The following is a 12,179-nucleotide window of genomic DNA, read 5'->3' as shown; positions in this document are numbered from 1 at the left end:
GAAACCCAAAAGCACCACCTACATGAGCTGTGAGACCAATGCTTCAAAGTTCCAGTAAACAACCACAAAGCAGACATGGCTTCTAAATGAGACTATGGGGACACTAAACCATCTCTGATTTTCACTTTAAGAGCTATCTTTTCATAGTCCCTAGATTCGAAAAAGATAAACACCTAGGCCTGGGAATACCACAAAATTTTCATATATCCATATATTCAAATATACATGGCAGCATTAGGGTATTGGTTCTATAATGATCCTGAGATATGGAGATTGGAAGAGAATCAACACCACGATACTGTAACCTTCTACTAAAATCCTAGAAAAGAGAAGGGGTGTGCAAAACGCCATACGGGGAGCATAAGGAGAGAATGTCCCTTCTAAAAGCGACCTGTCCAGTATGTACATGATGCATGACACTCAGTAAATCTACCATAGTTCCATAAAGCTTCCTAACATTAAGGAAGCAGAACGAGAACCAAGAGAAGTACTGAACATGATAGCAGGATGTCATCACCCACCCACGTGATGACGCCGGGTTGTAAATTACTGAAGAAGGCCCTTCCCTCCCTTGACCAATAGCTCCCCAAAATGTATGCAATGAGGTGGTAAAGTGCCATGGTTGTGCCACTACACCAAATGTATTATAGACACTGTCACAATCTTTTAGAGATGACACTCATGGAAAGAAGCCAAAGCTCGACAAACACAGGAAATAAGGACTGAGTACAAAGCAGGAGTGACCAGATATCCTCAAATGGATGATTCTTATTTTTTGTGTATGATCCACTCAAAGTGTTGAACAAACATTTTTCAACTCAACTTCCAAATAAATTACTCCATAAATAATCAAGAAAAGGCTATCAAGGAGAAAAACTTTTTGTGAAGAGTTTATTTTTCTTTTTATTTTTAGAAAATCAAAAATATCTAATTTTAACTCAAGCACTATGCCTTCTGCAAAGTTTCCTGTGTGTGTCTATGTTGAGGAAATTCAAAAGTAATTAACAATACAAAATTTAGAATGTTTTCTTCATTCTTAGTAATTCTCTATTTTCAGTAAGAATTACATCAGTTTGTGACATTTAATACTATCATACCATCTAGTCCTGGAAAACACTCAACCATATTCCTCTAGGTCAGGTCTCACTCCTGCCCTCTTTTCCCATGAGTACAAAGCAGGAGTGACCAGATAACCTCAATTCTTACACTGGAAAAATTCCAATGCTTTTTATGGTACATTTATGTAGGAGAACTCCTGTGTGTCACCAGTCAGTATGCTGATCCATTCACTGGTAGATCATGAGCAATAGTCATTTAATGTCTCTGTACTTTGCCAGATAAAATTGGCCATCTATTTTCCTCTCATTGATAAAATAGTGTTTTCTGAGCACTCTGAACCCTGCAGAAGAAAGCACTTATTCAGCAGAAACCCCCCCGCCAAAAAAAGGCAAAAGAAATATGTCATATTAGCCAATTTTTTTTAATAAAGAATTGTTCAACATGACTGGAAATATGAGTCAGTAAGACCACGGTCCAAGTGACAAGTGTCTGCAGATTTTCAGACTGTGCCCATTTCCAGGTTTTTAAAAATAAGGGAGTCATTTTTTGGCAGCAAGATCATATACGAGCAGGAATTCTCATCAAAAACCTGGATAAAAACACATAAGGAGGTACTTAGCATTAGGCATGATCATTAAGAAGGTGAGTTTGCAAGAAGGAAAAATAATTAGAGCACTGAGAACTTAATTAAGTATCAGGCATTCACACCTGCCTGTCTTGCAATGAATATTTATTTCATTTTTTTTTATAAAATACACTCCTGTTTTAAATAGTTTTAGTTTGAAAGTAAGAACAACAACAAAATGTACTTAAATTTTATTACTAAGAAAGCAACAGCCAGAAAGTAAAGTGATTAATACCATAAAGAAAAACCAACAGGCCAATGGCATGTGAGCTGAGCAAAACCAGCCTCAAGACAAAAATAAAAGAAACTAAACATGAAAATATGGCTAATATTCCACTTTTCACATTAATTATGCCAACAGATTTCTCAAACATTAGATATTAGAATGTAAAAATAAATTTCATCTATTTATATAATATTTTGCATACTTTTTAGCTAGGCCATATGATCAAGATATAATTCTAAGGCACTTGGTAAGAAAAAAGGGATAAAATGCTATTATAACTTTTAAGAAAAGCCCTCATAGAGTCTGAAATGGCACTCAAAAAGTCAAGATACCCGGGTTCTACTTCTGACAAATCATTTATAACTTCTCTGGACTTACAGTTTTTCATCCATAAAAGTTTGAGGAATTTGGATCTATTCACTATGGTCTCTTGAAATTCTGTTATTCCAGGCAATTTAGAAAAGACTATCAAGAACACCCATTTGCTATACTCAAGAATAAATATGTAGATTTTATACTTATGGCATTTAAATCTGGAGGGTAGACATGGAAGCAAAAAACAATAGCATTCTCTACTACCCCCATCAAAGTGAAAGCTGATACAAAGGCTTGCCCATCAGCAATGCGTCTATGGTAATGCTAACCATGAAGAATACATTTTGTCAAAAAGGTAAAATCACAACTAATCAGTGTCAAAAACTTAACTGATGGGATTCCATTGGAAGAGCACCTTTCTAGTTAAAAATCCAATCACAATATTCTAGTCAGCATTTTCTCCTCTGTTCTCCATCCAACTACTCTCCCTCAGGCTACCAACAACAAAAACAAAAGAAACAAGAAGAAGAAAAAGCAAGGAGTATCCAGAGGTAAAAATTTAGGGTATTTCGGATCTGACATAGTGACATATTTAGAGTTTTAATACTACATTGGTTCCTACAATGAAAATGTTAATTCTGCTAATATGAGTCAGCATGAAAGTTAATAAATCTTTCCTTTTGACCACTTTCAAACTCTTCGAACACACTTCTGTAAATCAGGTCAGAGAGAAAATTACTTAACCCCTAAGGAAACTAAGGCACAAAACCATTTAGTAATTCCACGAGTTTTCTGAAAAAGCATGACTTCAATCAAAATATAAAATCATGACTCTACCTTCTACCCAAGGCTCCAGGCACTGCTTGTCATGGATTAAAAGATTAAACAAACGAAAAGCAATGTTAACTCATCCATTCCAGAAAATTTCAAGAACATGACTTCCATAATGCCTATTTACAGCCAAAGGCCCTTTCTTAGTAAATATCATTAATAGACTCATCTAGAGTCATAATTCATCTGATGAGCCAGTTAATTATTAATTTTCATACATCATTTCATTTCCTTAGGCTACATTTAGCCTTTGTTACATTTTCCATTTCTTATGCCACAAGCACTTCTTACTCTGCATAGAAAACCCGATAATGAGGCACAAAATACTGGCCAGCAAACAAACTGCTTCTGACTCTACTTCTTATATATCTGTCTAAGCTATCTACAATAAGAGTTTTTATTGATCCTTTTTATTTTTTCCCTTCGGGTTCATGACTGTATAATTTCATTAATGCCGCCTTTTCAACATCGCTGCCTTGATTGTTAATAGGCCCGTGCTATTCCCATGGGCTTCTCTTGTTACAGCTTTTGTAGCCAGAAGAATATAGAAATGAAAAGCCTATTGATAGATAATATAAGTTATTCTCATGCACGGCTGCAGTGTGAAGCACATTTTGCAATTCAATCAAGGACAGATAGAGCTGAATGTTCTTAGATCCTAGGAGTTCATTTAAATAAGCAGAATGTACCTTGTCCTAACACAGGTGACTGACTCCTCAGAAAAGATTGTATAAACAAAAACCAATCATGTAAGTCATTTTATTGGCAACAATATAAACACAGCTATATTAGATGTCACCAATAAATCAAAATTATTCTTGTCTGCAATTTTAACAAGAGGAAAGTGCAAACATGTGCCTGTGAAACTGGAGGATATTATAGAGGAAATATATTGGATGTGTACAATATTATTTCTCCAAATTGAAACTGGAGGATACTATATCATGATATGATAACCCATAACAAGGTACAGTTTGATCATTTATGTGGTTCCATAACTTTATTCATGAAACTAACAAATTCATAGAATTTACAACGGAAGTTACACAGAAACATAACTGAGATAATTCCTCATTATTGAAATGTGGAGGAGAAAGTTAGGGAGGTTACACCTAATAACTAGTATGTGCAGACCTATTCACTTGGGTACTCCCAAGGCCTAACGTTGTAATTCTAAGAAAATGAATATATTTATTCTGAACACCAAGATGTACAAATGTTACTTAAGCAATATAATCACCAACAAGATGAAATAAAAGAGGTTTCACTTATGAGTTATACCAATTGAAAAATATGAATACAATTTAGTGTCCTCTGCAGAGATTCTTCAAGACCATTCTTCCAAAGACCATTCAGAAAAGATAATGTAATGAACATGAGGCAGCTCACCTAATAGAAACTCTGACTTTGTTTTATCTGTGAATTCAAACCCTTTGCTATCTAATTAGAGATATACATGTCTTAACTTTTCATTTTTATATTTTATAAAATGTTCTCAAAAATTAAAATAATATTTTCTAAGTTTATAGAGTGAAAGGACTGGCCATATCACTTTAAATTTAAATTAATGGCTATGACATTCAAAATATGAGTAGTAAATATGAACAGGACACAGAGGAAAGAAAGAAAGGAGAGAAAAGGAAGGGAGTAGGAAAAAAAGAATGACCACATCCAATTCAGGAATTTATACTCTTAGTCAATTCTCATTTAAAAATCAGAAGCAGCACTGAGAGCCTTCCATACAATGATAGCGGCTACAGATTGCTGAAGGAAATTCAGGACCTTCAGGAATATACTGCTGGAGGGCAGTATTAAAAGTTCAATAACCTCTCTTAGAATCTACTTTCCACTCTTCAGTGCATCTATATAACTTTCATATCCTCCTAGTTTACTAAATGTCACTACTTTCAGTAGTAATTACTTAGAAGTGTTTCATTTACTTTGCCCCAGTCATTAACTCATCAATGAGTACAGAAAGGTCTAGAGAGCCATGGTCCTACCAAAAATGGCAAGGGAGAAGAGGAAAATTAGGGATTTTCTCGGTCAGCTATAAGAAATCACACAAAATGAAAATGAACTTGGAACCAAAAAGATTTTTAAGAAAAACATAAATAGGTTCAGAAAGTACCATGTCTTGGGCCCACAGACTATAAGTTCCTACATCTACGTTCAATGAAGTATTCATTTTAAAGTAGGGTTTTTCAAACTGGATTGCAATTCACTGGTGGTCCATGAAATTAATTATTCAACAGAGAAAGCATTATTTAATGAAATAGGACTACTAGAATAAAATAGAAGCTATTGGAGTACATCAAATGTATTAATGGTGAAGTATCTGTTTTACTTCAGTTATTTGTAGGTATACCTATCTGCCCATTTGTATGCATACACGTCTTCTGGGTAAGACAAAAAATAAATTGTAGGGTGAGTCACAGTCAAAACAGCATAAAAGTCACTGTTAAAAAGCAGTGGACTATTTGGACTATTTGTCTACCCAAGTACTTACCAAGAACAGCTGGAGGTAGAGACAGAGTTGAACAGTCAAAGTAAAATAAATAATAAAATATAGCTGGAATGAAGAACAGAAAAGATTTAAGGGTTTGACATTTTTGGCTTTATAAAACATAAGGATTCAATGATACAAACCTTCATTCCTACCACTGCTATCTTTCACTGTGCAGTAAATATCAATTGATCAATTGTGCTCAATAAGTAATAATTGATCAACCAACTGACAGAATCAGGATCAAAATTACCAAAAATTTTGGATCTTCTTCATTGCAGTGGACAGGTAACTTTCCCTGGAATAAAAACCCCCTCTTACACTGCTAAAGTGGGTAAAGTTTAAATTAACACACAATGTCTTTGAGAACTGAGTCTTTCAAAATGTGTTCTTAATATGAGTTAGCCATGAGATTCTGAAAAGAGGAATGTGAAATGGAAAAATGAACACATTCCCGATGATGTCACTGCTGAATTAATTACCTGAATTGCAAAGAGTGAATAGCACATGGCCAGGGTTTGAGACACAAAGGCTTCTTCTTCAGAAATATAAAAGTAAAATAACTGGCTGGAGATTTTTCTTTCAAGAAAAAAAAAAAAAGAAAGCCCATCCTCACACAAGAGGGTACATAGGGAATAAAATGTGGCAAATGAAAAGGGCATTCATTATCCTTTAGTCTGTATAACTAACTACTCAGTCCACATGACTAGGTATTCGCAAGGCTAAAGATCACAATCCTTTAAAAAGGGTAACAAACATTTATCTATGGAAGATTCTAGAAATAAAATTTATCACTCCCTAAACCAAATACTCAGGCATCTTATTGTGTTCCCATCACATATGTAACTGAGTGATTTTTTTCCTTCAGCATAGTTATTGCTTAAAAGTGACCGATGTAACTATTTCTGGCTGTTGGTAGACAGCAGTTTTACAGAAGTTAAATTATGTTCACTGACATCACTGCGGAAGTATGAACGTCCACAACAATGACTAGGCCCTTAACCAACATGACAACATATTTATTAAAAAGATTTTTTGAAAACCTCTGTGAATGACTCAGCCAAGTTACAGACAGAAGTGGAATCTATCGGTCATGCTGAAAAGGTTGGGAAAACATTAATCCACTTCTTCACACACAAGAATAACAAGAATTCATAACTAGCCCTAGCATCTGGTTGGTTTTCTGTGTACAATATTCAGCAGGCCTACAAAAGAAATTTGATGGAGCTGGCTTAGAACTTTAGAAATCACTGATATTCAGAAAGTCTGATCTCCTTATTATGGAGCATAGGACAGGTTATGATCTTGCACTGTGACATCATCTGCCCATCTGCAGTTCAGCAAGGCTTGCTGCACCTGAAGGAACGTGTAGTCATTCTTGTTCCTGGCTTTGAAGAGATCACGTCAGACAAGGCTGGCCCCACCAGCTTTCCTTGACTCAAGTCTGCCCTCAGCTACTGAGAACCTCATAATTCAAGTTTTACAAATTCCTTGATTTTCTTCCCAAAGTGGAACATGATTGCATCTTTGTTTCTGTTAATTCTACAAATTGCCTTAGAGTCCAGCTAGATGGTCTTTCCCCTCCTCCTTTATTTTGCTCTCTTTTCCCCCAAATCCAGATCCTACTTACCCTCTAAGCCCACTCCAAATACCCACTTTAGGCCCTCCTGGATCCTTTTTTAGTCTCTACAAATCTGACCTGTAAAATGGGGATAATGTAATGCTACTGTGCATAGTTCATAACATTACAGAATAGCAGGCCAGGCACGGTGGCTCACACCTGTAATCCCAGTACTTTGGGAGGCCAAGGGAGGTGGATCACCTGAGGTCAGGAGTTCCAGACCAGCCTGACCAACATGGTGAAATCCCCATCTCTACTAAAAATACAAAATTAGCCGGGCGTGGTGGCACATGGCTGTAATCCCAACTACTTGGGAGGCTGGGGCAGGAGAATCACTTGAACCCGGGAGGGGGAGGTTGCAGTAAGCCGAGATTGTGCCATTGTACTACAGCCTGGGCAGCAAGAGTGAAACTATGTCTCGAAAAAAAAAAAAATTACAGAATAATAAATGAGAATCCACATCACATGCTTAGCACACTGTTCAGTACATGAAAGGACCCAATAAATGTTATTTTACTCTACACACCTCTCTTTCAACATTCATAACTTTCTACACTGCATTGCAGTTATTTGCCCGTGTTTCATTTCCCTGTCTAAATTCTAATTTTATTGAGTTCTGGGGTTACAGATAGTTTATCTTTGAACTTTCCCCAGCCCTTACATGTACATAGATTGTTTTACACCTATATATTTCTATTTTTCACCATACATTTATCATATATTTATGCTACATCTATATATTCACATACATTTATTCTATTTACATTGTTCATTCTGTACACTGATGTTTCATACTGAAAAACGTGGCATAAGTGAAATACACAATTATACCCCACATCTATAATTTATTGCCTGAATAAATACAAGTGAGGTGTGACCATAATCATGAATCCCATGGCTTATGGAACCAGTTTAATTACAGTTGCAAGTTTCCTAGTCTATTCCTTTCTCTACTAGGAAAAAGTAGCACAAAAATTCTATTCCACTTTTCTGGGTAGGTATTTTATTCTTGCCTTTATCTTGGCCTACTGGTGAACAATGAAAAACCCCAGCTAAAAGTTGCAAATGAACAGTTCAGTACTGAAACCAGGCACTTTTTTTTTTATTATTATGGGGGTTGCTGCCCCTCACCAAGGGACTGTGAAATACACTCTGGGTTGCCTTAGTGGAAGGAACTCCTCTGAATTTTCCTGCTCACCTACACTGGTGTCACATTAGACATTTCACTTGTGTCTGTTTGGTCTCCCTAACCAGACTGTCATCAGAATATAAATATGGCTTCAGTTTGGTTAGTGTTTTTCCTTAATTCTATCATATTAAGTAATGCCTCACTAATTTCTGCAAGCCAGACTGTTTCCATCATCTTTAAAGGGGGAGTCCAAATTATTTGACCTAATAAAAGGTTGTTGTGTTGAGCGAAAGAAGCCAGACCCAAGAGTGCATATTGAATTATTCCATTTACATAAGATATTTTTTAAAAAACAGACAAAACTAATCCGTCTGTTAGAAACCAGGGCAGTGGTTACCTTAGGCAGAGGTGGTAACTGGAATGGAGTGTGAGAGATGTTTCTGGTGTGTTGATAATGCTCTGTTTCTTGATCTGGAGGCTAGTTATGTGGGTGTGTTCCACTTGCAAAAAAATGCATCAAGCTTAAGATAAGTGTGCTTTTCCATAAGGATATCTTATTTTATCTCAATGGAAAATTTGGCTTTTGTGTCAACTCTGCCTCAAGTAAGTGGGAAACTACAAAAGCTGGGGACTTGGGCATCTTTTAATCAAACTATGTATCAATGTCATTTCAAAGGTTTTGTTATGTGTGATCTTCCTTGAATGAGAATGGCAACAAGTTTTTTTATCACACAGATTTCCTGTGTCTTTTTTCTGCAGTCCTGATACAGTCTATGAACCAACCAAACTTAGGGAAAAGTAAAACAGTTAAGTCCTGTATTTCAACCTTATTTACAATATAATGCCCCCTACAGAAAATAATAATCACAGAAACACAGAAAATGACTTCTCCAGAGATGAGAAATGCGCACGTGATGCCACTTTCTCAGTTATCTCCTTCCAGAAGTACATCTTCTATAATCTGGGAGAAGAGTAAATTAACACTCCAACTCCAAAGATCAATAATTATGATATGAGAGCGACAACAGTGGAAAGAATAAACGTCCTTGGGCTTAATGCACTAGGAGGAAAGAACAGTCAGAGAAAAAAAAAAAAGACCGAGAACACTGAGCTCTCTTCTGAAATGGCAGAAAGACCACTTTCTCCTGCATAAATGAAGGCAGGGCTGATACAAAACATTTTCTGGCTATTATTTAACCTCCCCTACCCAGCCTATTTTAGCTCAGTAGGAATTTCACCCACTAGGTGGACCTTGGAGTTCATCCACCACTCCAATAAAGATTGCATTATTTGAAGCAATGATCACTTCTTCCAAGCAAACCAACAAACCCTAGGTATTCAACCTCTGATAACCTACCTACTACTAAGGAACTTCAGTGGAATTAGGGGATTAAAGATGCTGTCCCCAAACTGGCCTAAGGTGACCCAAGGGGAGAAGTTAACAGCAGCAGTTAAATTGATCTACTCATACTCAAGGATTACTCAGTCTTCTGGGCAAGAAAAGAAAGAAATTAACAAACTACCAATAAGGAAAGGTATTTTGAAAATAGTGGAAAAAATGCCCCCTACCTTTCCTCTCAAAAGTAACGTCAGAGCTAGTCTGGCTTCACAGACAACTAGTGAAAATATATGAAAACTGCAGTACGGTTATAGATGATCCTTACACTTTAGCTTGTTCTCAATTGAAAAAAAAAATGCACATAATGTAACACTCTCCTGTCTAAATTGCTTCAAACTTTCTCAAAACGACCTTCATCGTGGTGGATTCTTTTTCTGCAAACCTTTGCAGGTTGCACCTGCTTCGCACAGAACCACTGGAAGCAAACTAGGAGGAGACAGAAGAAATAGGAAGGTTTAAACCAACACAAATCGATTTTGTACCAAAAAAAAAAAAGGTTTAGTCTAAAAAGGGAGGGCCAGTGAGAAACAAGACAGAGGGGGAAACAGACACGTCTGGCTAACTCCCAAGGTAGAAATCATGACTCATCAAAGCTTTCAGAAGGGACAGAACCAGACTTTGCATTTGTCTTGAGTTCATCTTCGAGCCAAGAAATGGTCTCTTAACTGGTAACAGAACTTTAAGGGTTTGTCCTGGGTCTGTAACAGCTGGCTGTGAGGTCTTGGGCAAAACCTTTAACGTCTCTGAGGCTCGGTTTCCTCATCAGTAGGTGACTCCAAGGTCCACTCTAGCTTTAATAGTCTATCCTTGAGATTCCGGGTCCCATACTAACGGGAACTGGTCCACTGGGGGGAGCTGCAGAACTTCCTTCTCACAAACTCCAGGGCCCCGGGGCCCCAGCTCTCCGGAGATGCTGAAGTCCTCGAGGAAGGTGGTTCTGCCGGCCTCTCTGTGAAACGGGGCCGCGACTGCACGAGTCCTGTCTCTACGGACCCTGCTCCTTGCGATTCCGGAAGTAGCTCCCTACCCCTGCCCCGGGTTTAGATGCTCCAGAAATGAGGGCCAAGCTTATACCAGGGCAGACTAGCGGGGGGCTCAAGGAGGCACACAGAGCAGGGGGACGGAGACCTCAGTCCTCGAGACCGCTCCTGCCAAGAGGAGGGCAGGAGAAGTCGGGAGAGGTGCCGGGAGCCCGCCAGGCGGGGGAGAGGCGCGTGGGACAAGGCAGGAGGAGGGCAGCCCTTATCGGTTCCCTATCCCACTAGCTTCGCTGCCGGGGTCGGAAATCCAGGTTCCTTGGCGCGGAACTAGGGGCGGGTCCGGAGGCGGAGGCGACAGCGCCCGGCGGGGTGCGCGCGGCTGCGACCCCGTCACTCCCCCGCCGCCTCCGCCCCTAACCCTCGGCCCTGTGCGCGAGCGAGCGAGCGAACGCAGCAAAACAAAACAAACTAGTGCCGGCTTCCTGTTGTGCAACCCGCTCCTGAGTAAGTCGGGGGCCGAAAGGGCGCAGCGGCTGGGAAGCCCGGGCGGCCGGGAACCGCGCGCACTGCCCGGCCCGGCCGGAGCCTGTAGCCCGGAGTAGCCATGGCCGGGCTCACAGCCCCCGCACGCTGGCCACCGGCCCCCGCCAAGCCAGTGTCCTAAGCCTGTGGTTTCCCTTCGCTTCTCGCCTCCCAAACACCTCCAACAAGTCGGAGGGCGCGAACGCGGAGCCAGAAACCCTTCCCCAAAGTTTCTCCCGCCAGGTACCTAATTGAATCATCCATAGGATGACAAATCAGCCAGGGCCAAGATTTCCAGACACTTGGGTGACTTCCTTGTCCCCGAGGTGACTTGTCAGCTCCAGTGAGTAACTTGGAACTGTCGCTCGGGGCAAGGTGTGTGTCTAGGAGAGAGCCGGCAGCTCACTCACGCTTTCCAGAGAGCGACCCGGGCCGACTTCAAAATACACACAGGGTCATTTATAGGGACTGGAGCCGTGCGCAGGACAAAGTCTCCGAGACTGAGACATTTTCCAAACAGTGCTGACATTTTGTCGGGCCCCATAAAATGTAAACGCGAGGTGACGAACCCGGCGGGGGGGGGTTTCGTGTCTGGCTGTGTCTGCGCACTGGCGGCGTGGGAGGTTATAGTTATAGACCCGGCGGCTGCGGGTCGCCGGGCCGGTACCGGCGAGGAGTGTAGGTACCCTCAACCCGACCACCTCTTGCAATCATAGGGACACCGGCTTGGATGAGACACAGGCGTGGACAACAGTCTTCGTGAAGCTCCACAAACACGTGGAACTTGAAAATACAACTACTGCCCCGTGTGTGCGCGAGAGACCTCACGTCACCCCATCAATTCCCACTTCGCCAAAGTTTCCCTTCAGTGGGGGCTCTGGAGTGGCGTGCCCCACGCCCGTCCGTCCTGCAACTTGCCCTGATTGTGTACCCCTCTGCCCCCTCTACTTAAAATGAAAAAACAAAAAC

The 12,179-nt window shown here is 40.1% G+C and overlaps 1 protein-coding gene across 1 annotated transcript in view; it reads right to left on the bottom strand.

Moving 5' to 3' along the window:
* Positions 1–12,179, bottom strand: part of GLIS3 (GLIS family zinc finger 3) — a 488,814-nt gene that overhangs the window by 475,699 nt on the left and 936 nt on the right. The window lies entirely within an intron of this gene.

This window comes from Theropithecus gelada, chromosome 15, assembly GCF_003255815.1.
Source record: "Theropithecus gelada isolate Dixy chromosome 15, Tgel_1.0, whole genome shotgun sequence".
In the NCBI taxonomy this organism is placed as follows: Eukaryota; Metazoa; Chordata; class Mammalia; order Primates; family Cercopithecidae; genus Theropithecus; species Theropithecus gelada.
This window is presented reverse-complemented; position numbering and strand designations above follow the sequence as displayed.